Genomic DNA, 27,669 nt, shown 5'->3' with positions numbered 1-27,669 from the left:
AAAGAGTATTTTGTTATGGAGGAAGTACAAAGGAATACTCAGACATGCACAGAGTTCATCCTGTCTACGGTGTCTGCTCTCATTAATATGCAGTTCTGAGACGGACTTTATGGAAGCAAGTGACATGTATAAATCCATGAAAACTCACAAGGGCACAGGTAGCATTTATAAAACATTAGCTGGGAAGATAGCAAAAGAAAATGCAAACATTCATTTTACATTAAACGATGATAATTTGATAATTCATATAATATAAGAAACGTATTTAATAAGTTAGATGCTTATGGGCATAAAAGGGTACATATGGGGAAGGGATATTATTTTCGATTAAGGAAGTCCAGGATGTTTCTTCTAAAAACATTTGAATTAGAATTTGAAGGATGTTTAGGCTGAGAAGGTGACAGTTGTGCCAGGTAAGTGGAAGGGCATGAACAGTTGTGTAGATAGTTTTTAAAAGCATGTGTTTGAGAACTTGTGAACAGAACACACTCACTGAAGCAATTTATTTGAGGCAAATAGGATAGAGGGGACAATAAAGTCAGGATTTAATTATGGAAGGCTTTGAACACTAGGCTAACAAACCGAGACTTCATTGAGCCAACAACGGATAAAGCTTTGGGTAGAAAGAGTACATTTTAACCAAAATATCTTAATTGGCTAATTTGAATAGTTAATGTATAAGAGACAGGACAGCGTGGATCTGATGGGAGATCACAAATGTTCCTGACTGTTGTGGGCTGCTACTTACTGGCAGGGCACAGAGAAGACCTGAGATTAGATGAAGAAAATGAATGGTTGGGGAAGAAGATAAATTCAATTTGAGGTACTTTAATGAATAGTAAGAGAGAAAAGTGGAACAACTCATTCGACAGTTGTGAGTAGGGCCCTGCTGGGAGACCCTAACTAAGCCACATGAGTGAAAGTTGTTTCCGAGGAAAATCACTCAGACACTTATCTGAAGAACTGTCTGAAGGAAGAAATAGCAGGGCTAGGAAAACAGAGTCACACAGAATAAAAAGGGGTTAAAAGGGCAGGCAGTGTCCACAGCACTAAAGGCTGCAGAGAGCCTGTGGAAGATGAGATCAAGAGGCAGTTCTTTCAGGCCAAGAGGCTGTTCTCAGAGTGCGGAGGTGGGATCCACACAGCTAGACTTAGTGGCAAGCAAGTCATAATCAAATTGGGATCTGTGGATTTTTCTGTAGGAAGAAGAAAGTGGGAACTGGAATAAAAGCAGGAGGATGAAGGGCTTTTAGACTACTGGTCACAGTCTTGGGGACTTGCCAAAAGGTGAGCAAACGCCTTGGTAAACAAGAGCTGAGTTTGCCAAATCAGCACAAACACAGACTTAGAAAAACAACAGACAGTAAGTTTGTCCCAGGAGTGGAAAGCCATGAGCACCACAGACAGAGCAGTGAAAGGCAGTCGGTTGCCAAGGATGACGAGGGTAGCACAGCACGGCTGTCTAGTGAGTGAGTCTATGTGCCGGAGCGGGGGGGGGGGGGGGGGTGGAATCCAGAAGCCAGAGTCTCAAGAGAGGGGGGCGAGTAGGAAACAGTGCGTGAGAAAAACCGAGACCAGGGAACCCCAAGGATTCCCATTTCAGAGGTGCTTGTGAATAAATCGAAGGGCGGTCCCGCACTGAGAACATCACACTGGACTTCATAGCGTTCACATCAGTTAGGAACGGTTGTAAGTAATCAGTTAAGATACTCTTGTTAAAATGTACTCTTCTACTCAAGGCATTGACTGTTACTTACCAAACGAAACCTCAGTTAACCCTTCCCTATTGAATCCCAACTTCATTGCTCTCGCCGATTTTCCTTCTGGTTTTTTGGCCTCAAACAAACAAATTGCTGCAGTCAATGTGTTCTGCTCATAAAATCCTCAAATGAGTGCCTCTGCCCTTGAAGAGCTGTAGTGACGCCAGGAAGCAGGGATGCATTCTGACTCCTGTCAGAGAATCCTGTGGCAGAGGCAGGACAGTAAACACCCAAGGAGCGACTGGCGTAGAGTGATGGGGACTATCACCCTGCCTTCTTCTTCACACATTTCCCAGCTGTCTCAAGTGGGTCTCGCAAGCTGCACCTTCAAGAGAGAGACATAGAACTGAGAGTTGTCTAGGAAGGCACTACCCACCTATCTGCCTTCTAGGCCAGCCGTAGAACCCTCTGCTTGGCATGGCAAGCTGGGCCAGGAGGAAGAGGCAAGATGGTCTATAAGAGATGAGAAGATATAGCTGGTCCTCAGGGAGACAGCCATCAACCAGGAGCTGGCCCCCAGCTCACTGACCTACAAGTCAGGCACAAGCTTGAGCAGCACTCTGTTGGCTTGGCATGGAGGATCTGGTTCTGGACTGTTCTCTCACTTCCAACCTCATACTCAAGGTCTCATTTGATCTCAGGCCATTCAACCCCAGTGAGAAATTCTGGCTCTGCCGCTTACCAGGTGTGCGACTTGAGCAAGTTGCTTGGGACAGCTCATTTCCCCATGCCATGGGGCAAAGATGCTCATAGGGAAAGCACCTGGAATAAGCAACTGCAAGGGACGATTTCAGAGTTGCTAACCTTCCTCTTCATTTCTTGGTAACAAAAAGACGAGAATTTTCTTTCATTCAGCCACAGCGTTGGTATCAGAAATGGTTCTATTTTACAACCCATTTGTCCTAGATAGTGGTTTTTTTTTTAAAAAACTGAAGTCACTTTAATCCAAGGAGAGGGGAATAGTTAGTTTTAAATGTCCGAGTCTCTCTCTCTCTCTCTCTCTCTCTCTCTCTCTCTCTCTCTCTCTCTCTTTCTCTCTCTCTCTCTCACACACACACACACACACACACACACACACACACACACACACACATACACACACTGAACCACATTCCAAGCTACTGAATCTGAACCTCGGTGGGCTGAGAATTTGTATATGTTTTAAAAGCCGTTACCTTGGTTAAGAATGTTTTACCCTTTCAGATGCAAGTACCCAATGATAATTCATGTAACAGTGTTGTTGGAAAAATAAATAAATTATAAATCTGGTAAGTGAAGTAGGCTTAGAGCCTATGGCTGTGTCAGTCACAAGAACTCACTGAAAAGGGATTTGTTCCTTTGAGGATTAAATATTTTAGAGAAGCCCACCACAAAAATTTTTGTTTGGAGGCTGGAGAGATGGCTGAGTGGTTAAGAGTACTCTCTGCTCTTGCAGAGGACCAGATTCAGTTCCCAGGATCCACATGGCGGCTCACAACCATCCAAACTCTAGTTACAGGGGACTCGATGGCCTCATCTGACCTCTATGCTCACAGGCATGCATGTGGTATACCCATACATGTAAAATTAGAAAATCTAATATATATGTATGTGTGTGTATATATATATAATGTTTATTAGTTAGTTTTTGTATATTAATGACCTAATGTTCAAGCGTGGGCTTGTCCTAATCTTTAATTTTGGTCTTATTTCAATTATTTTACTTTTCAAAGAGTCAAGAACCTTCTTATAATAGGGCATGGTAGTGTGCGCCCACACACTCATCATTCAAGGTGCTGAGGCAGGAGGATTGTGAGCTTGAGGACATCCTGAGCTACAAGTTGAGATCCTGTCACAGATAAACAAGCCCTTCAGCTTCTCTTGAGTTTCTGAGGCATCTATGGAGGGAGGAGATGGAAGAGTGTATTCTGGAGGAAGGAGGGATTAGACAGGCTGGAAGAGAAAGGCAAAGAGAGAAGTGGGGAACAGGGTGAGATGAACAGCCTTGAAGCATAGGACAAATGAAAAAGATGCAGCAATGCTGTCCCGAAGAAACAACTTTTCAGGTACTTTTAGTATGTTGGTAACTATCTCCTCTGTCTGTCTGTCTGTCCGTCCGTCCGTCCGTCCGTCCGTCCGTCCGTGTCTCTCTCTCTCTCTCTCTCTCTCTCTCTCTCTCTCTCTCTCTCTCTCTCTCTCTCTCTCTGTGTGTGTGTGTGTGTGTGTGTGTGTGTGTGTGTGTGTGCTCTCTGATGGGGGGAGGTGGGCTAGCGATATACTTAGAGTTGAAAATAACAAAGCTCCCTGTATTGACTCCTGAAAGGCTGAGATAAAGGGAAACACATGGGACACATTGTGAGAGACCAGAGCTCAGGAGCTGACCTCCTTTCCCCCATTATTGTGCTATTCTCCTCCTTCCCCCCCCTCCCACTTCGAAATGTTCTCCCAGCCCCCGCCTCCATCTCCCCCTTTCCTTCTCACAGCCCAAAGGCCCTCTTTTCAAGCTCTCACTGCTGAGGCCCCCTCAACTGAGCCCAAGACCTCCATTCAGAGTCACTGGTTTGGTTAAAATCCCTTATTCACCCTCCTAGCCACCCCTGCCCCATCAGCGCAGCCTCCGTTCAGACCTCACAAAACAAAACAAAACCAGCCCATATAATTGATGGTGGCTGCTGGAGGGCCCCCCTTCTGCGCTCCCCCCAGGGGCTCCTACCCAGGCAGCTCTATTCTCAAGTTTCCCTCTCTCCCAGCCCCCCCCCAACCTCCTGCTAGATTTTCCTGGTTAACAAGTGTGCACATTTATACTCGTGCCCCTATCATATGTATTCCCTTTCAGAACCCATGTGTGCTTTTGTAGCAGGCAGCCTGCACATCTTTTGACGTTTCAGCCTGAAGGTGTGTGTGTGTGTGTGTGTGTGAGAGAGAGAGAGAGAGAGAGAGAGAGAGAGAGAGAGAGAGAGAGAGAATATGAGGGGGAGGGGGAGGGAGAGGCGGGGAGTGGAAGTGGTGCTTTGTAAGGGGGTGGGGGCTGGGGGCTGGGGCCAACCCATGTTTCTGAGATGGAGCAAGTGACAGAAGCAGTGAAGACTCGGAGAACAAAACCCCAAAACAAGGGGAACAGGAGGCAAGAGAAAAACATTGTAACTTGTTAGTGACCCGATGGGAAGGGGGGGGGGGTGTGTGTGTGTGTGTCACAGGAGGCTGATGAGCTCGATGTTGGCTTTATTTAAAAGAGTTTTTTGCTTCCCCAGAGTGGGTGCAAGGTGGCTAACTTTATTACAGCTCTGCTAAATTTCATTTTCACAAGTTCAGGATGCCTGAGGGAAATGGGGCAGAGAAACAGAAAGGGCCAGAGTGAGAGCGGGAGAGTCACAAGGCAAAAGCCTCAAAGACAGAAAGAGGAGGATGTGGTGTGTGTGTGTGTGTGTGTGTGTGTGTGTGTGTGTGTGTGTGTGTGTGTGTGTTGTACGTATGTCATTTAAAAATACAAAGCTTCAAGAATGCTCCCAGAATCTCCAAACCCTAATGATCTGTAAACCTTTGCGATTTTTTTTTTTTGTATGTCTTTCCGTTGGGGGAGTGTTAAGGTCATGGGATAGGAAGACATAAGGTCCAGAAGTGTCCAGCCAATCGCTGGAGTACCGATGGAGAACTCCAAGAAAGCACAGCTCATTAATTTTCACTTGACCTCCCAGACAGTGGCACTTTCCTCCCTGTGGGGCTGAGGAGGAAACTGAGTGGGTCTGTGATTTGCAGGAAGTCCAAGGTAGAGAGCATCAAGAGATGCAAGAGCATCTGCCTGCCAGCCTTGCAGCCAGCTCCCCCAAACCCAAACCACAGCCCTTCCTGGTCTTCCCCAGTCATGTTTCCAGGGGAGGATGTCTGCAGATGAAGGAATCTGAGCCACCGAATTCCAGCCATCTCCTCTGGAAGAGTGAATGTGGAGAGACGTTCTTCTGACTTGCTTTTCTTCCTTTATAAGACAAAAGAGAGATCTTATAAAAGGCTCGAGGGAGAAGGTGATTCTTCTCTGATGATTGCTCGGTTTTTCTAAGTAGTGTGTTGGAGTCATAAACCCTTGACCTTCCAAATTGCCCTGAGCATTTGTAAACATTAATTCAGCCTCAGGACAGTGGTGGGTGGTATTTATTATTACCTTAGGCTCTCAGATGGAGAAACAGGGTTTGGAAAATTCTATCTCTAGATCAATGTTTGTTGGCCTGGTAGAACTTTCCTAGGCAGCTAGCCACAGCTTTCTGCAGGATCAATGTCATCCAAAACCTTCCATCACCACATTTCCAAAGCTTATTCCCAAGTTTTCCTTGTGTTCCCTCCTTGGGTAAACTTTAAATTGTGGCAGTTATAGTTTTTATAATCTGCCCTGCCACATGAAATCAAAGATTCTTACTGATTTTATTTCACAATAAACTTTCCAATTTGTTTTTTTTACCCCTCATTATACAGTTTCAACTCACGTAAGGCTTGGGTGGCTTGCGTTTGTAGCCAGACGCTGGGTACTGGCCCCAGTGACCTTGTTTTAGGATTACCATGCTAACACTAACAAATTAAAAACAATCACATTTAAAAATTCTCAATAACACTTCATAAATTTTTATAAGGTTTCAGTCTAACACTGCAACCCTGGGGGTCTCCAGATAAGGAAAGTGACTCACAAGGACATACTGGAAAGTAAGGCTATGAGGGGAAGTCAAGACCTGAGGGCTCAGGTCTTGGGTACGGAATGTTTTGTGCTCATGTGGAGTCACTGGGGAGTGACTTTTCTCTGTTCTCTGTTTCCAGGAGTACCATTAACATTAGCAGCACATTATCTTAGTATAATTCTATCACCAAGAACTGCAGGCTTGACAGAATGGAGTATTTCCCAAACCTTGCAATGAAAATCAGAACGATTGTTACAAATGCCAGGCAAACTGTAATGTGATCTTGACTGGAGGACCCAAGACAGGAGGATCTCTTTCTAGACATCATGTATTCAGGCAAACCGTGTGTGTGAATTAGGGCCAGAGCGTCACCCATTTTCCAAAAGATCATGTATTCTGCAGGGGCTGGGTAAATAGTATATTCATTTGGGAAATGTGCTTAATACATTTTTCAAACCACCTCAGTCTCCATTAAGTTTTTTTGGCCAGTTTTACCCGTTGCTGAGAAAAGTTAAGATCTCTACTTCAATTCTGAATGCACTTATTTCTCCCTTTATTTCTGATAATTTTTGCTTTGTGCTCTGTGTAGTTCTGTTCTTAGATACTTCTTACTCACCACTTTTTCTTCCGGACACTTTATCTTACTGATCAAGACTCTTTATCTTACTGAAACATTTTTATCTCTGCCTGGAAACCTATGCTATATCACACTAAAGCAGCTAGTCCACCTATTAATACTCAGGGCGTATATGACCTAGGCCACCTACTGATGCTCAGTGTGTATAAGACTGATATTTTTTACCCTTCCTTTGTTGTTGTTGCTTTTTCTTTAAGCCCAGTCTAATGTAGTCCAGGCTGTGCTCCAACTTGCTATATAGCTGAGTCTGGCCCTGGACTCCTGATCCTTCTGACTCCATGTCCTGTGCCCTGAGATTACAGGCATGTGCCACTAGGCTTGGCTTTACCCTGTTGCTGTCAACCACTTTGTATCAATGCATCTAAATCCCTGTTTCTATCCAGCATCTTCTGGAGTTTATTAGTTTGAGTAAGTCATGAAAAGTATGGACTCTGAGTAAACTAGTAAGAGGACATTTTTGAACCTAAAAAGTCAAGGTCAGGTGCAGAGCCCACAGAGTCCATGGCCAGGACTTTGATCCATGTTAAAAATCTCTTCACTGTTAGGGCTGGAGAGATAGCTCAGTGGTTAACAGCCTTTGACCCTCTTCCAGAGTGCCTGAGTTTGGCACCCATGTTAGGCAGCTCACAAATGCATCTAACTTTAGCCGTGGAGAATCCGATACCCTTTTCTGTCTTCTATATATACCCTATATACTTTAGTACCATATATATATATGATGTGATACACACACACGCAGAGAGAAACACATACAGAGACACACACACACACACATAAAAATAAAAATGAGGGGGTTGTAGAGATGGCTCAGTGGTTAAAAGCACTGGCTGCTTTTCCAGAGGATCAGGGTCTGGTTCTCAGCAACCACATGGCAGCTCACAATGGTCTGTTATTTAAGTTCCAGTGGATTGGACACTCTCACACAGATATATATGCAGGCCAAACACCAATGCACATAAAATAAAAATAAATTATATAAAAAAATGAATCGTAATAAAATCTCATCACCCGAGCGTTCCATTTTTCCCTTAGGCCATTTTTGAGTCTCTTCACTTTAATCCGCATCTTTTCTTTCCTATCCAGAAGTCAAACCCTAGTCTTTGACCTTGTCACCTTCATTCAGGATCATTAATATTTTCTTTGGACATCCCTTTCATCTCCCCAACCTAAAGATAAAAGCAGGGACACCTGCTGACAACCACCAAGCCACCAAACTTGACAACCTGAGTTTGATCCCTGGCACCTATGTTAAGTGGAAGAAGAGAACCAGTTCCTGCAAGTTGTCCTCTGACCGCTGCACTCCTGCTGTGGCATATGCATGTACACACATATACACAAAGTATAAGTAAATACATGTAATATTTTTTTAAAGCTTTGAAATCTTTTTCCTGTGACATCACCTCACCGTGGGCTTTATTTCCATTTTAGCCCCCTGTGCTCCTATCCTGTCTGGTATATTTTTTGGAATAGCCCACGTTCTCCTGTTCATTTTACCTCCTTCAAATCCCTCTGGAAAAATCTCTTTTTCTTGGCCTTCCAATTTTTCCCCTGTTTCCCAACCACATCAACTGGAGGCGATGGCTCGCTCGGTGCTTTGTTTATGTCCAAATCAGACAGTCAACGCCTCAAGGCTGAGGTTTCATTCTCTGAGTTCCACGCTTTGCAGAGTGCCATCTGCGCTTAACCGCACTGTATAAATAATAAATAATCAGAGCAAAGAATCAGTAAATGGGTGCCAGATTGCTGATTAGCGTGAGCACTCAACACATTCAGAGTTGCCGCCGCTGCTGCTGCTGAGACAAAACTGGTTTCTCCAGGAAAAACAGAGCAGTGAGAAAGAGCCTTGGATGAGATCCTTGGTCACAGTTCAATTTGGATGAGGTAGAGGACAAACTGTGGATGGAAAGGCTCCCAAGGGCAGCTTCCCTTCCTGTCTCCTAAAGGAATTCTCACAAGGACCAAACGTTTTCGCTAGCTACCCTTCCTCTGCACCCTGGCCCAGTGCCTGACAGGAAGGAGGCATATCACAGACATATCTCTTTAAACTCTGCCTCTGAACATAATGAACTTATATTTATAATTTAATTTATTCAGATTACAACTCAATTGTTATCCCATCACCTGTATCCTCCCATTCCTCCCTCCCTCCCACTTTCACCCTGTTCCCCTCCCCTAGGTCTATGACTGAGGGGGACCTCCCCCCCACACACTATATGGTCATAGGCTACCTATCATGTCTCATCTTGGTAGCCTGCTTATCCTTTCTCTGAGTGTCACCAGGCCTCCCCACCACAGGGAAGTGGTCAATTATGGGGCACCAGAGTTCATGTCAGAGTCAGTCCCCGCTCTCCACACAACTGTGGAGAATGTCCTGTCCATTGGCTAGGTCTGAGAAGAATGAACTCTTAAGCTCATTGCCATGCCTAGCTTTGGAATTAGTCTTTGAGGCAGACCCTGCCCCCTGTCTTTTATTTTATTTTTATTTTCCATCAATGATGTTTTGCCTGCGTGGGTGTCTGTGCACCCTGTGTGTGGCTGATACCTGTGCAAGCCAGAGAAAAGCACAGGATCCCTTGGAAAGGGAGGTACAGATGGCTGGGAGCCACCATGTGGGTGCTGGGAATCCAGCCTTACCTCTCTGGCAGAGAGGCCAATGATGTTAGCCACTGAACCATTTCTTCAGCCCCCAGGCTCTCACTCTCAATTAAATCGCAGACATTTTCAACCATCTAAGAAACTATATTTCTACATTAAACCACATTAGGTATTTATAATTTAGTACTCAAAATATAGTAAATTTTGTGTGGCATTTCTGGTTAAGAAGGCAGATGGATAGCTATAACACACAATGTACATTTTTGTTATGTGTAGTAAAATTGTTATTTGCTATAGGGCACATTTCAGGAAGGAAAGTCAGGGACATAATCTACAATCTGCATTTTTTTTTTTTACTGCATACTAAGTACTTCCTCAAGATGCCCCAGCACCTCTTCCTTTAAGGTTCTGAATCTATGAACTACTCAAGTCTGGGAAACTGGTTGAGTGGCCATACATCCCAATTACACAGATTGAACTCACTTTGATTGAACAAACCTGGAACTCTTGTTAATTTACAAGTGAAAGCCTCCAGTAGCCTGCCCATCTCTAGGGCCACTGCACTGGTGACTATTATAGCCAGCAGAATGATCTCCCCGACAGCAGCAGGCTCTGACGTTCCAACCATCACGCTGGCGGCCTTGGCTCTGTTGCCATATCCGCTTTGGGTTTGGTGACTAGTTCTGCGACTCCAAGATCCAAACGTTCACACTGAATTCATAAAGATTTGATATTTAGCTCAACTCACTGCCTTACTGGGATTACTTGGATCCGATAGGAAGAGGTGCTGCCTAGGAACGCCTCTTAGAAACATGTTCCTTATGGACTAGGTAACATAAATGCCCTCTGGAAGACACTCTAGGAGGGAAAAGGGTTGCGTAATAAATCTACGCTTGCGTTCAGAGCCCATGAAACCTTTATATTCCTCCCTCTTTAGTATTCTAGCTTAAACATCTTAGTCTCAGACTCCCTGGCATTCTTAAAAATTACAGAGAACTCTAATGAACTTTTGCTTGGCTAATATCTACAACTACTTTTAACCTTTGCGAGAAGTTAAGGTGGAGAAGTTTAACAAGCATTGCCTTGATATAATAACCAGAACGTAGCGACAGTTTCTGAAAGGTTAATTACAACATGAAGTAGATACTATAACAGTTTTTTTTTTCATTCTGTGGAAATCCATTGGTTAATCTTGAACCTTGAAAGGCTGTTTTATCGATTTTTGACAGCATGTAATGACCACTTGCAAAACACTGGTTCACCAAGCTCTGATGATACTGATTTCTTTCATCGTTAACAATGATTCATTTCATTCAAGGGTAGAGTCTCATTTGCTAATATCAGAAGTTATAATGGTGTCAAAGCTTATGATGGTGGACAGGTGTTTTCCAAATCTCATTTTCCCTCTGCTCTTCCAGGGACCCAGGTTCAAATTTTTTCGGGTTTCAGTTTCTTAGTGAGTAATTTGGGATACAGAGAGAATTCAGGTTCAGTCCATACTATACTGATTTCGTTTGCTTGCTTGTTTTTTGTTTTTTTGTTTTTTTCATTTTTTTTTCCTGAGACAGGGTTTCTCTATATTGCCTTGGCTGTCCTGGACTCACTTTGTAGACCAAGCTGGCCTTGAACCCACAGCGATCCGCCTGCCTTGCCTCCCAAGTGCTGGGATTAAAGGCGTGTGCCACCACCGCCTGGCTACTATACTGATTTTAAAACTAAAATTATGGGCTGTGCATGGTGGTATACCCCTTTGATCTCAGCACTGTGAAGGCAGAGGTAGAGGGATCTCTGAGTTCTAGGCCAGCTTGGTCTACACAGCAGGTTCCAGGACAGCCAGAGCTATACAGAGAAACCCTGACTCACAAAACCAAAAACCAAACCCCAAACCAAACAAACCTAAAATTCTGTACCGCAAGCTCTCTCTCAGGTCCAAGCAATTGGAATAGTTGGCCACCCTCCAACCCTGCAGAGCTATGAAGCTTACATATCAGGGAAGAAAGCACTGCTGTCCTGGAATCACGTGACTGAGTGGTTACAGGCTAACTGTATAGGAAATGTTTTCAGTTTTGATTTCTTCTAGGTCTCTACAGTTCCTGTCATTTTTCCAAGAATGAGAAGAGCACCATCTGGACGTAGCTATTGATGATGAATTGGCCCATGAAATCTGTTTCACCGCTAGTAGACACAATATAAGATCTAGAAAATTGATCTGCAGTGATACATCTTTCTCTCCAACTGGCCGGTCCTCCAAAATGTCCCTTAAAAAGCAAACAAACAAGCAAACAAACAAAAAACAACCTCCTGTCATTCTGTTGCCAAGAAAAGGCCTTGTTGACCAGGTAGACTCTGTGACTCAGGTTCCCCTGTGACTCCTGTTGGAATAATAGCTGTAGTCAGAGAGGCAACAGGACAATAAACTATACATTCCAGCCGTCCCCCAGAGGACTGGCATGGAGTTGTTCCCTCACTGAGGCTTTGTTTACTTTGGCGTAATAAGAATCTCTCATCTCAAAATATAATGTGAGTTTAATGTTGATGACAAGGGTTGGGTGGCCAGTATGAAACCGAGTCCTCTAGTCCCTGAGAAGACACAGCTGGTGAGGCCACAGCACACGTTTCTTTTCTCAGCGTGAGAGGTGCAACCCTGACATGGGAAAAAAATAGCTCCAGAGGGGCCTGTTTGGTCTCAGGGATTCGGTCCAACTCTGACACCTCAGTCTAGGCTTGCCCCCCTTTATACGAGGCAGAATAAAACGACTCCCACAGAGGCAGGGCCCAAGATGACATCAACATTTTTTTTTCCATCTGGAAGGAATTGAAATCACCAGTTAATTTCTTTGCTAGTCTCCTAGGGAAGAAAAGTTGTGAGTGAAAAATCAGATCTCGGGATGCAATTTAGGACAAATAGCGCTTTCCCCTCCACGTGCTGGATGGGGCAGGGGTGGGGGGTGGGGCTCATCAATTTCAGTTCTTTCGTGCTTCCTGTCTTTGTAATCACATGGGGGTCGCACATGAGGAGAAGCCCAGATCAAGGAAAGCACAACATGTGCCACACTGTGGGGGAAATGAGCGAGACACCGGCCCAGCCATGCTGGCTGTATTAACTTTGGAGCCATCTTACCGGTTTATTTATGTATTGTTTTTGGAAGTAAAGGGTGGTGTTGCCTAATCTTCCAAACTCTTTCCATGCCCGAAAGCCAGACTTCTGTGTCAGCAGTTTTTCTCTCTTGCTCATTTCCTTTGCCTCCTCTTTGAAAGTGAACAGGGGGCAAGGGCGGCCCTGGCTAGTGAGAAATGGCAGGGAGACCAAAGTTGGCTAGATAAGGCACAAATGTTCTCTGTCCTCCCTTTCCACAAGTCCTGCTCTCAGCAAGAGCCTTCTCATGACGGCAAAAGGCTTTGCTTGCTTCCAGAGTCTGGCCTTGTGCCAACCTGTTGCTTGCTCCTTCTTTCTCTTTCTTTCTTTCTTTCTTTCTTCCTTTCTTCCTTTCTTCCTCTTTCTTTCTTTCTTCCTTTCTTTTCTTTCCCCTTTGATTTTTCAAGACAGGGTTTCTCTGTGTACTCTTGGCAGTCCTGGAACTCTATCTATAGACCAGGCTGTCCTTGAATTTACAGACATCCTCCTGTCACTGTCTCGTGAGTGCTGGGATTAAAGGTGTGCACTTCCACCATCCGGCCCCTTGCCCTGTCTTATGTCACTTATCACATTCTTTCTAAGTCCACCAAGACCTCCTTGAGAAGATTGTTTCTGTATATTGGAAGCAGTTTATTGGTGAGCTTGGGATCTGAAAAAACAAAATCCCAGTTTGTAGTATTTATGTATTTTTCATGGTTTCGATACTACTTTCATAGTCAGTCTCAAACTGGCTTGAGACTGCTTAAAATTTTTTCTCAATATTCAATGGTTGGCTCTCAGGGGCCAGTGTGAACCAGCTTTAACACACTGCGCTCTTGGCATCATTTATAAGTGGGCACTACATCTTCTACTGTCTTCATGAGACCACAGTGACACAATGCAGGGTCACAGTGGATACCCAGACCTAAGTGGAACCCTTTTTTGAGTTTCTTCATTCCTTGACTAGTATAATCTATACTTTTATGATCTTTCTTAGTGCAATTCTAATAACACATATGCCAACCCAATCTTAGTTCTGGAGCTTAGAGGTTGGGAGATCTCAAAGATCACTAACAAACTAACTAAAGACTGACTAGATCTCCTGTGGAACCTTTTCAAAACTTTAAGGACTTAAAGAGCACACCTTCTCTGGGCCCTTTTCCCACCCCGTTCTCAGAGTTAACTTTTAGCCTTCTTTTATTATGTAAGTTTGCTCTGCAGGCCTAGGCCAGTTTTGGCTCTGGGACAAAGTAACTTCTTTTCCAGGCAGAGAGATGTTTCATCTGGAGCCAGCCTCGACTTTTCTTTTGGCTTTCATGTAAGCATGAAAATATGAAAATGAACAACACAAATAAGGTCTTAGGGGTTTCTGCAAGCAGCAGAGGGAGCCAGGAAAGGCAATAACAGAATTCAATCATCCTCCTTCCTTTTCTATTAGTTTGATTTTAATTTGCTTCCAGAATAAATATTTCACAGGTTTCCTTATTCATGCAGAGCTGGAGGAAATGTAATAACTTTGGCTCAGATGGATGAATATGGCTCTACCTGCCAGTTCTGGTCTATGGACTTCGGTGTTGGATTTATGATTCTTACCTAGCCATGTGGTAAAGACTAAATAAAGACAGTCACAAAGTTACTGAGTAGACGTCCAAGGGCAGATTATTAACCAAGGCTGGGAATGAAACAAAACTGAATCGGCTGGGTGTGTTAATCCCCGGAATGCAGTCCTCTCTCTGAAATGGAAAAGTACAAGACTGCTGTTAGATTTGGAGGGAAGCCTTCGATAAATGGATAAAGTAGTTGCGGCCTTCATAGACTGGGAGTCAAATAAAAGTAACCGTAGGTTAGGTTGGGGAGCAGAAACCCACATACACACTTCCGAGGGGCACACGAGATGAGAAGACACAGCCAGGGCCAGCCTGAGGCAAAATTATGAAACTTCTCTCAGCATCCTCTGTTTCTGCTCGCTTGCCATGTACTGTGGCATGAATGTCTGCATCCTCCTTAAGTTGGCATGCTGAGATTTTAAGGCCCGACTTGACAGGACACGACATGAAGCCTTTGGAAAGCAATAAGGCCCTGAGTGTGGGCTCCTATGAGCGAGATAAGGACCCTTACGAGAAAAGACTCCAGAACATTGTCGTCTCTAGTCATTGCCCTATTGTCTCTCTCTGGTCTCTGTCATGTGAAGATGATCTCCCATGTACTTCCGTGGCAAGACATACGGAAATCAAGCCAGAAGCTTCTTCCTGTTGCTAGCTCTCATAGTGCTGGGAGGTGTTAAACAGGTTGCTCACAGAGAAATGTCTGCCTAAGCTGTGGACACTGTGTGCAACCAGACCATTGGATCAGGCAAGGTATGCTCACTGTAAGCCTATTTTGGGGACTAACTGCTTTCTGACTGGATTTGGCCCCCAATCCAAAGGAGTTATTCATATCTGTTATTGTAAATATGGATATATAACAGGCTCTAGTGGGGGAATTGTTGTTGTTGTATTGATAAGTGGTGATGATGTTGGCCTGTCAAGTTGTCCACTAGATATTTATTGTTATGTACATGTATTAGTGGTGCTATTAGCTTCAAACAGAGAAACCTCTTCTTTCCATTGGAAAGTGATTTATAAATGATCAGAGTTCTGAGAATAAGTGACTGTTGAATGCTTAGACATGAGGCACCCATATCATTCTCCTCAAGGCTCAAGAAACATTGCAGAAATGGAGGCAGAGAGAACCTGTAAGAGTTGGAGGGAGGATGCAGTTTTGTGGCACACTGTCTTCTAGGCACAGCATGACAGGTGTGCGCTTTCACTCTGTAGCCATGCTTGCACTATACCTGCACAAAGGTTGTCAGTGTTGTCATGGAATGGGGAGGGACTCACAAGGTCTTGCCCCTTTCTAAGTATTTATAGGAATTTAAGTATATGATGGCTCCTGGGGAAGGGAGAGATTTTTTTCTTCAGTTGTGTAACCACTGGTAAGTTGATTGTGTCCCTGTAATAACCTCCTACTCAAGATCTTGTCAACTCTCTAGGTCACAAATAAACAAATAGACAAGAAAGTAGAAGGGGATTTACATGTATGAAAATGTCATAATAAACCCATTATTATGTGTTGGCTCTGTTCCTTAATGATTCCACTTTATTAGGAATTTATTAAAAGCATGTACCTCCCTTGCAACCCAACTACCCTAAATAGGAGGGAAAGGAGATTAAGGAGAACAAGAATAAAACTTTCTGGGAGTCAGTTCTGTGGGGCTATTCTCCTGGCATCATTCTCAGGAGTCTTGCAGATCATCTATCTGGTAGAAGAAGCCACACCATCCATGGACCGTACTTGGAGTTATCCCCTGAGACCTCCATGCCACCTTTGCCAATCCTCTGGCAGGAATCTCCCATCTCTCTCTCTCTGGTTCCCTCCTCCCATGATGGTCATTGTCAGAAGCAGGTGTGCTTTCTATCAGAAAAGCCCTTTATTATTAAAATGCCATATTCTATAGATCTTGCTAATATTTGAAGATCATCTTTCTATTTACTATTATGCATATTCATATCTATTTAGTTATATATCTGTTTATTTATCATTTGCTTAACTCATCTATCTTAATGTATCTAGATAAACAAACATTGTTTGTTTTTAGCTATTTACTATCTGCTTAACACATACACACACACACACACACACACACACACATATATGAGACTAGATAAAGCTTATTCTGTAATTAAATAATTTAGTACCTAGTAAGATTTATAGGTGACTAACTGCCAACATTTATCTCCAATCATTTTGTTAGCTTTCATAAGACTAGAACTGTACATCACCTTTTCAAATGAGTTGCTCATGTACAATGCATTAAGTAGATGTTGAACAAAATAATCTTAAATTTCTACCAACATACAATATACAGCTTACATTTGTATCAACATATAATATACAATACAATAAAGCAAGAGTTGAATAACATAATCTTAAATTTCCATCAATCTACAGTACCAATGTAAAATATTTGAAGCTAGTAGATTCAATAGCCTACTTTCTATCCTATAAATCTATATCGTCCCTTTTTATCCTTCTTTCCTTCCACCCTTTTCCTCTAATGCTAGATGGGATAGAAAGATAAGAGAGAAAGAAGGATAGGAGGGAGAAAAAAAGAAATCCCTAAATGTAACTTTTACTAACTTATAACCAACAAACACTGGTAACCCACCAAAAACATCCACCCCATCTACTGGGAATGAAGTCTTTGTGGTCTCAAAATTACTTTTTGCTGTCTGGGGGTAAAAACATCTTTTTGGTATCCTTAGAAAAAACAAGATATTGGCCAAGTGCTGGAAAAGCTAGTTGTGTCTGTCTCTGTCCAGTCTTTATGGGATCAATCTTTTGGACTAGCCCTTTTAACAATATGCATGCAATTTCTTGAGGAAACAGTAGTTGAGGCAGTTTTGAGGTTGAATCACCTGGGCTACCTGCTTTGTTTTCATTATTATCTGTTTTTTTTCCTCTGAAAATAAGCAAACTTTTAAAAAGTATTAGTATAGGTACATTTCCACATATATATGGAATACACAAGGTGTACAAATTATCTAAAGATAAACGTCTGCTCTATGTTTGAGCAGATATAAGCCATCAATTTTATACATCTGTTTGAACTGTAGTATCCAAGCTGTATGAAAGAATGGCATGTTATAAGGACCAGGTAGCCCTTAAGATTCCCTTACATATGAACACATTCATCTTTTAGGTACTAGGAGGTCTTCCCTGGTCAGATCTAATCTTTATAAATTTTGTCGATAAGCATACTTTTTTACTCCCTGTAGAAACACAAATATAACTACTTCTGCAGGTTTCCAGTCCATTGTTGACAGATCTTTATAGTCTATTGGTTGTCCTAGTTCCTCAGTTTTTTGTTTTTTGTTTTTTATAATTCAATGTCTGTCAGCTGCTGTTGTCCCTTCATCACCAACATTAAGAAAATTTAAAGTCAACAAAGCATTATTTAATCTGTCCCTGGGGGTCTTTACCCTTCCCTTTTGTTTAATAAGCATCTCTTTTAAGATTCAATTAGCTCTTTCTACAACTGTTTGTTCTCTAGGATTATGTGGCATATCAGTAATGTGCATTATATTATAATATGTAAAGAATTTATTCCTCTTATGGAGCACATATGCAAGAGCATTGTCAGTCTTGATTTGTGCATATATTCTCATAATTGCCATTATTTCCAATAAGTGAGTAATTATACAATCAGCCTTTTCAGACCTTAAGGCAGTTGCCCACTGAACTCTGAATATGTATCAATGGAATGAAGTATGTATGTTAGTCTTCCAAGTTCTACAAAATGAAACACATCCATCTGCTAGATTTCATTCCTTTTGGTACCCCTAGGGTTAATTCCAGAAGGTAATGGGATTTGATTATACAAAGAACACATAGGATACCTATTAATTATTTCTCTGGCTTGTTGCCAAGTGATAGAGAATCTTTTCTTCAAACTCTTATAGTTAACATGATGCTTTTCATGAAAGTTTGAGGCTTTGAATAACATTTTCTATTTATAATTGGTTGATTTCCTCATTTCTTTGTGCCAATGGTCTAGTAAACCTGTATGGGATCGAATATAAGTAATATTCAAGGGATAGTTTCTACTTCTGATGACCTTTTGTAGTTACATAAATAATGTAGTTAATTCTGAGTTATCAGGAGTAAATGCAACAGTTTCTATATGCAAAACAACTCTTTCTGCATATTGAGAGTCATTAACTATATTAAGAGATTCAGGAAAAATCTAACAATACCATAAGGATTGCATATAATTCTGATTTTTGAACTGAGGTAAATGGGCTTTTGATTACCTTAGTCATTTTATCAGACATATAACCAGCCATACCTTATTTGCATCGGTATAGAAGGTGGATGCCCCTGGAATAGGTGTCCTCTTTACAATACTTGGAAGGATCCAATTAGTTCTTTTTATAAACTGTATACTTTTGCTTTTTAGATATTTGTTATTAATTTCTCCCAAATAGTTACTACAAGTCCTTTGCCTATCTTTGTTGATTACCCATAATGATATAATCTCAGAATTAGTAAGAGGCACTACAATTTCTGCCAGGTCTGTTCCTGACAGTTGACGCAATCTTATTCTACCCTTTATAATCAATTCAGAAAATTTTTTCTATTTATGTCTTCAAGTGTTTACTTTCTTTATTCGCTAAGAAAATTCATTTCATGATTCTATCTTCCCTTTGCATAAAGAGCCTGGTAGGAGAATTTGCTGAAGACAAAATAGTCAGAATGCAACCAAGTTTAGGATCAATTTTATCCACATATGCCCTTTGTAGTTTTTGCTTTACCAGAATTAACTCCTTTTCTGCTTCAGCTGTTAGACGCCTTGGACTGTTTAAATCTGAATTCCCTTGTAACATTTGAAATAAGTTACTTAACTCATAGGTAGCTAGTTCAATTGTAGGCCTTAACCAGTTAATATCTCCCATTAATTTTTGAAAGCCATCAAGAGTTTGCAATTGGTCTCTATGGATCTGTGCCTTTTGTGGTTGATTTTTTTCTTTTTTTTTTTTTATTGAAAAATAAAATCATTTATATTATATCTCAATTGCATGGTTGAATTTTTTGCTCAGTTATTTTATAGCCTAAATAGGTAATTGAATCTCCTCTTTGTATTTTTTTTCTACTGCATCTATAATGCCCAGGATGTCAGAGTTCTTTGTGTTTCCTTAAATACTTTTTCTAAAGTATCAGCATCAGAATCAGCTAATAAAATATCATACATGTAATGGTAAATGATAGATTGAGGAACCTGCCTACAAATTATCTCTAATGGTTGTTGCACAAAATATTGGCACAAAGTTGGACTATTCAACATTCCCTGTGGAAGTACCTTCCAATGGTATCTCTTCATTCGGCCATTACTGTTAAAATTAGGTAAGGAGAAAGCAAACCTTTCCCTATCCTTCTCATGCAAAAGTATTGTGAAGAAAGAATCTTTTAGGTCAATCACTATTATAGGCCATGACGTAGATAACAAGGAAGGTAAAGGAATTCCAGGCTGTAAAGGACCCATTGGTTGAATTACTCTATTCACTGCTCTCAAATCCATTTATCATCCTCCGTTTGCCAAATTTCTTTTTTACAACAAACACAGGGGGATTCCAAAGGCTGTTCTATATGCTGAGCCTCCAGCTGCTCTTGTACTAAATAGGGAAATGCCTGCAATTTTTCTCTTGTTATCGGTCACTGCTCTTGCCACACAAGTCTGTTTGAACTCCATTTTAGGGGCAAGGCTGTTGGTATATCAGCAGTGACCCCTCTTACAAATTTGGAAACGCAATATCTGAGAAGTTCTGTGTTTGGACAATGGGCATAGCTTGTGGTTGCTCCTGATTACTCATATTCATATCTTTCCCAGAAGCATGTACCATTTCACGCCTAGCTTCATCACTGTTTATCTCTGTATTTGTAGGAATATTAATCTGAGTACCCCATTGTCAAAGAGATCCCTTCCCCATAGATTTATACGCATGTCAGCCACATAGGATCCCAGCTTCCCTTTCTTCCCTTCTAGTCCCCACACACTTAAACCACCGTATGCTTCAGTTTATTTGAGATAACTTACCAATTCCTATAATTTTTGTATAAATCTTCTGGAGTGGCCAATCTGGATTCTAATGCCTGTTGGAAAGAAGCATGACATTGGTGCCAGTGTCTACCAGACCTTCTATTTCAACACCATTCATTTGTATAATTAGTTTAGGTCTCTGATCATTAACCACTGTTTGCCAGAACTCACGTTTTCCTGTACTCCCAAATGCACCTGTTCTTTCTACTGGAGTGGCGTTGCCCTTGATGTAAGGGCACAGTAACAGCTGAGCAGTTCTATCCCCTGCATTAGTTTGCATCTCCTTCTCTACCTATGCTATGCTTCTAATTTTTTCCTTACAATCCCCATCTATAATACTGGGATGCACAATAAATCCACTTCTTCCCAGAATTATTACCACTGACCTTGAAGGAAAAGGACCGTAGACACCAGTGCTTATTTTGTAACATTCAACCTGTGAGGATAGTGTAAGAGACATATCTGAGGCCAGATCCATGTCTATGCTGACTTTAGTAGCATGTATTAGGTCATTAATACCTAATCCTCGTTTTTCCTGCAAGTCCATTACTTCTGGACTGGCCAGGGAAATCCAATGGGCCCCTCCTGCTGTTTCTCATTGGCAAGATATTACTTTACACATCTCTTTTAGATTGGCAATCTCTAGACCAATGTTTTTCTTTCCCATTGTGGCTACACTACCCTGGAAGTCTTGGCACCTCATTACCATCATGGCCAGAAGCTCCTTGTTCTCTTGTTTTCTGCTGGGTTATTGTGCTGGTTATTTTGGCATCTGAAACTTTTACCTCTACAGTTTCTTTGCACATGACCAATTTTGCCACAATTAAAGCACACAGGTTTCATGATATCTGAGACCTCTGGCTATAGCTTATCCTATAATATTATTTTGATGCGCCTGAGAGTTAATACTGTCTCTCTTACCCATTCATCTAATGGAGCTCCTCTTTCCTTTAATGGTCTAATTGTCCTCTTACACTCAGTATTTACATTCTTATATTCCATGATCAGTTTCAATGCTTATTTGGTTTCAGAATCTGGTGTGGCTCTGTTTAGAGCTGTACCCAGTCTCTGCAAAAAATCTGTTAAGGCTTCTCCAGACCCTTGAAATACCTTAGGAAACGGAATGGTTGTGGAATGGTCGCCTTACATGGTTCCTCTACCATGTCTCAAGCTCTTAAGGCTGCAACACGACATTGCTCAATTACTCTATCTTCAGATTGAATTTGTTCTCTTAAGTTGGCATATCGCCCTTCACCAAGCAATTGATCTTTATCAACATTTATCCCCTTTGTCATATTTCCTTGTTCTACTCTCACGGCCTCACTTCACCATCACGATAACCATTGTAATTGTTGTGTCACTTCTAATACCACTGAAACCAGACTTTTCCAATCTTGGGGAACAGGTCTTGGCTGCGTACCCCAGTTATTTAACATTTGTTTAACAAAAGCCAAATGCACCTCATACCTGACGATAGATTCTGTAAAATGTTTTTTAAATCCAACATATCCATTGGACGGTATGCCATTTCATCATACCCCTCAGCACCACTATGAGCAGGCACATGTCTTACAATAACTGGAAAAGCTGATGGTGTCTGTATGGCTTTGGAGGGTTCCTCTATCAGAACATTTTTCTCCAAAGACCTTTTTGTTTGTCTGCTTTCCTGTTCCTCTAGTTTCCGTTTTTCTTCACCCCCTTTTATCAAAGATGCTATTTGCTTTCCCAGTCCTTCAACTTCTTTCCGTACTTTTACTAGCTGTTTAGTCAAGTCTGCAATTCTTTCCAAAAGGATGCAATTTACTGACACTTCTGGTTTTCCTATCTTATCAGTCTTTTATTCCAATCCTTCTAAGAACAAAATACAATGAAAAGACAAAGAAAAAGAAGAAAATTTCCTCTAAGTATAAAGCAGGAAAGAGTTTTCCAACAGCAGTTGTGGTTTTACTCATACCCTGAAACAGCATTTTTATATCCTTGAAACTTCAATCTTCCCTCATGTCATTAGAAATGAAAGAACCCATCAGGCCCCATGTTCAGTGCCACTTGTTGGCTCTGACTCCTTAAAGATTCTACTTTATTAGGAATTTATTAAAGGCATGTACCTCCCTTATAACCCAACTACCCTAAATAGGAAGGAAAGAAGATTAAGGAGAACAAGAATGAAACCGTCTGGGTATCAGTTCCATGGAGCAATTCCCCTGGTGTAATTCTCAGGGGTCTAGCAGATCATCTATCTGACAGAAGAAGCAACACCATCCATGGACCGAACTTGGAGGTATTCCCCCTCCACACACACACTGCCCCCCCCAGCCCCCCCCCAGACCATTGTGCCACTGTCACCAGTCCTCCAACTTCCTGCACCATGGGGCAGGAATCTCCCACCTCTCTCTCAGGTACTCTTCTCCCACAATGGTCATTTTGCAATACAATAGTCCAGTCAGAGTTGCAGGCCTCTGCAAGTCTTTTGTCTTGGCCTGATACTTCCTCCTCTATCTGAGATGTTTATCAGTTTATAGAGACAAAGTCTTAGTGTGGTGGCATCCCAAGACTGTTTTCACCTTGGACCTATACTAAGGTAAAATTATATTCTCTTCACAATTATGTATAATCACTATAGAGTAATAAAATCTTAATATACAAAAAAGATGATCTCCAAAACAGGAAGCTGGTCCTCAGAAGACACTGGGTGCAATAACACCTTGTTCTGGCCTTCTTAGTCTTCAAAATTGAGAAAAATGAAAGTATGTCTTTTAAACGTATCACTATAGAGTAATTAACCAATACACACATATTTTTTCTGCAATTACATGACTGCCATTTCCAGTCTTCCAACCACAGAATCCTTGAAACAAGAGCAAGGAAAGATGCTTCAAGAAAATGGCAGGTAGTAAGTTTGATGGTTTGGACCTGAGGCTTACTCGTATTCATAGTATCTAGTCCAGTGATATGCAGATTTACTTGCATACATAGGACCACTTGGGCAAAGTTTCCAGATGTGTGTCCTTGCCTTTCACTTCTCATGCTTGGGGACAGGGCTGTGTGGCATGGGATGGTGGTGGATAAAAAGCAGAAGCACAGAGAAGATTCAGGGGCATCAAGGAGGAGAAGCTTCTGGAGGCTGGGGATTTGCTATATTCAGAAAATAAATCAACTGAGAAAATAAGTAGAGGTAGAGGGGACAGTAGGTCAATGCTTTTCACCATCTGAAACAGTATTTATAAAGATGGAAAGAGGAAATGCTTGGAAGTTTGGAGTGAGGCTGGGGACGTTAAAACATGAGCGACAAGAGACACAGAAATAACTATAGGTCTTTGTAACACTAAACAGGTTCAGTCCTCAGATGCTGGTCTTTCTATTTATCCTCTATTGAAAGAAGCCAGAGTCCCCTCCTTATTGGCTGCCAGGCAAGGGCGAGGAAAGATCAAGCTGAGCCTGAACTATCTTGTGACAGAAAATAAAGACACGTTTAAAGAATAATAGGTCGTCATTCAAAGAAAACAGAAGTCCGTTCAGAGGAGCTCCCACTGGTCAAATTTAGGGCCAAAACCAATCATCAAAATAATGAAAACAGTGGATGAAAGTTCAGGAGTCTGCTTATGATGACTATGGTAGTCACACACACAAAAAATCACTGACAAAGCATTTCTTAGGACGTATCCTTACACGTAGGCCATGTACAACTGTACTGAAATATTTATTTCTGTCAATTAAAACAATTTAACATTTATCTTGTGCATGTGGATATGGGGTGTTGAGCATGTCCCATGGCACTCCTGCAGAGGTCAGAGGACAACTTGTGAGGGTTGGTTCTCTCCTTCCACCCTCTGGCTCCAGAAGATCATAGTTGGCTTGTTAGGGTTAGTGACAAGCATCTTTAAACGCCTACCCCCACCCCCCAGCTGTGTCTCCAGCACTGACACTGAAATATTTGTTATTAACACAAACACATTATTTACTAATTAAAGAGATGACACTTGTTAAACCAGGATTGAAACAGTGGCACACAATGTTTTGTGATATGGATATTGCAAAACAGTAGCAGCAGCAGCAGCAGCAGCAATCTGAGATTTGCTTATTGACTCGAGTTTATTCACTTTCACAGATACTTCCCACAGAAAGACTGGAGAGGTGGCTCAGCAGGTAAACACGCTGTGGTCTAGTGTGGCAGCCCAAGCTCCATCCCCCGGGAACCACAGGGTAGAAGGAAAAATGGACTCCTGTGAGTAGTTCTCTGTCTTCAACAGATGTTCTCCTCCCCCTCTCTCTCCCTCCCTTCCTCCCTCCTTTTCCCCCCTCCCTCTCTCTCTGTCTCTGTCTCTCTGTCTCTCTGTCTCTCTCTCTGTCTCTCTGTCTCTCTCTCTCTCTCTGTCTCTCTCTCTCTCTGTCTCTCTCTCTCTCACACACACACACATACACACACACACACACACACACACACACACACACACACACACCACTGAATAAATAAATAAAGCTAATTGTGGAAGTTTTATTCTGTTTTTGTATAGACCCAAGGGCATTGTTCATCTTGTTCATGAGGGTTAAAGCTAATTCCTCACCATTTACTCTCCTGTTAATGAGCTTCCTTCCCATCCTCTCCTAATACTGAGCTCGCACTGTCTAGAAAGGTGCGGACTATTTCTGCCATCAACTGTAATTTCTTCAAATTTCTCTCCCAGAGCTCACGGAGCTGTTGATTTCAAAGTCTCCTCACTTTTCACAGTGTGGCTTTTATTGGCACAGGTGGTTCTACAGTCTGGGCTGGTTGTTGCTCTCATTTTCTTTCCCAGGAGTCAATCTCACTCCTACTTACTCCCTCTATTCATCAAAGCCTTTGCTGTCCACAGCTGCCCTTTCCCTAGTGACAGCTGAATGTTGGCCATGGTTCCTGTGATTACAGGCAGACAGCCGAGTTCCATGAGGGAAGGCAGGTGTGGTCTGGACAACAGGTTGTGGTATCAGAAATAAAGAGTACAAATACATTTCACCCACTTCTCTTTTACTCTGTCTTACATGGAAACACACATACACGTATTTTTTTTTGTCAGAAGATACTATATATGTGTATATATATTTGATGAATATATTCATATATGAGTGTACTACACACACACACACACACACACACACACACAGAGAGAGAGAGAGAGAGAGAGAGAGAGAGAGAGAGAGAGAGAGATGTACATTCACTCTGTCATCTTTTGTTAGTTTAAGAACACTGTATCCTTAGGAAGAACTAAGTTCTTCAACCTAGGTGCAGTGCTCATTCCACTGGAAGTATTAGCTGAGCACTCACCAAACACCAAACTCTATTCAGGTCATGGGTCATATCTGTGGACAAGAGGTCAAGCTCTTTCCCCTTGTAGTGCTTTATGTCCAGTGATGCTATGTGTGGCCATCACATCTTGCAAAGCTTGGAACAGAAGTTCTTCAAAATGTTTTTCGCAACCCTATGAGACCTAGAGAAACCTTTTAAAGGCATAGCCAGATTTCTCTTGGTCACATTCCCTTGTCAACCCTCTCTCCTTAACCCTGTGGTAGGCACAGGTGACCTTTAAAAGCCATCTAACCCATCTCTTATAGCTTCTGGCTATAAGGTGAACAGAACCATCAGCTTAGGTTTATCTGAGGCAAATGTGTATTATCAACATCATATCACCATCACCATCACCATCACCATCATCATCACTGTGTTGCTCATATGTGTATGTTTTAAGATCTGGCACCTCACCTTAGACAATCAATTAGGAGTGCTCTTCCCTGAAGATTGATCCTCCCCACCCCAGCAGCTGTTATTTTCCTGTAGCTCTTCCTCTAGGGGTGGGGCCTTGTGAAGCTTCCACCATCTGTGTTGGCATGTCACTTGATGGTATCATTGTTCAGGTCTTGTTTAGGCCACCATGTTGTTGAGATTTCCTTTCTTATCTAGAAGACACAATATCATAGCAGACTGCTCTTACAGTATTTTCCACCCACTGCTCTTACAGGATTCTGAAGTCTGGAAATCTCCACGCTTATGACTCCCAAGTATTCAGCCTCAAAAGAGGTGAGCATAGATTTTTTAGGAATGTTTGGATACCTGTTTTAGCCTCTGGAGATGAAACTAAGAGGTCTTGGGGAATCCTTGCAGTTCAACAGACATGGAGCTGTGTTGTGCTGTGCTCCTCCTGTCTGGGCCAGCTTTGGTAGGAGTTAGCTTTGACCTTGGACTCTCCATGGTTGCTTTGATAATGACTCCCTGAATGATCCTGGATGAGCCAGCCTTGCCCAGGGAGTAAAGAGAGGTATTTGACAAGATGCTCAGCTAAAGATCTTATTCACTACAAACTAGACTCTGTGGTTTACTGGAATCGCATTCAGGTCAATATGTACCTGGTTTTATTAAAAATCTAGGGCCATCTGCCCTGACATGAAGTAAGTTGGCTTAGCTCCACAAATGATATTTTGCCTAGAGATACATTTCTATGATAAAGAGGGAAATTCCCTCCCACTGAGAAGATGGAGTGGGAAGTGAAGAAAAACCAGGGGTGTTGGCTTCCATGGATGGAAGTGAAGAAAAACCAGGGGTGTTGGCTTCCATGGATGGCTCTGCTATTAGTGAGCTCTGTGACTAAAGGTCCCACTTTCTTTCTCTGTAACTCGGTTTCCTCATTTGTAGGATGGATGGGGGTAGAGTGGGTGACCCTTTAAAACTCTTCCAACTCGGTAGATTATGGTTGCATGCAATACTATCTATTTTGAAGGACCTAGTGCCAAATGAAAATTCATGACCCTTTGTTAAATTTGCTGGGCATGGTGTTGTACGCCTTTAATCCTAGCACTCAGAAGACAGAGGCAGGCTCATCTCTGTGAGTTCAAGGCCAGCCTGGTCTACAAAGCAAGTCTAGGATAGCCAAGCTACTCAGAGAAACCTTGTCTTGAAGAAGAAGAAGAAAAAAAGACAAACAAAAAACAAAACAAAACAAACACTAGCACTCAGGAGGCAGAGGCAGGTAGACTTCTGAGTTCAAGGACAGCCTGGTCTACAAAAAGAGTTCCAGGACAGCCAGGTTTATACAGAGAAACTCTGTCTTGAAAAAAAACCTAAAAACTAACAAAGAAAATTCCAAGACTTAGAGCAGAATATTAACTCCAGCACCAAGCCTTTTTTTTCCTTTTTCTCTTTTTCTTTTACCCCCAAGTCTTTTCAACGTTTCTAAATATGATCTGTTTGTGTTTATTTATTTATTTTGGTTTTTTGAGACAGGGTTTCTCTGTGTAGCCTTGGCTGTCCTAGACTCATT

At 42.1% G+C, this 27,669-nt stretch overlaps 1 long non-coding RNA gene across 1 annotated transcript; it reads right to left on the bottom strand.

Moving 5' to 3' along the window:
- Nucleotides 1-484: 484 nt before the first annotated feature.
- LOC311608148 lies at nt 485-20,485 on the bottom strand. Its single transcript, XR_014782859.1, has 3 exons — nt 20,381-20,485; nt 8,532-8,726; nt 485-2,085 (listed from the first exon to the last, which is right to left on the bottom strand). It is a non-coding gene; the product is annotated as an uncharacterized lncRNA (long non-coding RNA).
- Nucleotides 20,486-27,669: the final 7,184 nt, after the last annotated feature.

This window comes from Acomys minous (assembly GCF_964271855.1).
Source record: "Acomys minous genome assembly, chromosome: 11".
Lineage (NCBI taxonomy): Eukaryota > Metazoa > Chordata > Mammalia > Rodentia > Muridae > Acomys > Acomys minous.
This window is presented reverse-complemented; position numbering and strand designations above follow the sequence as displayed.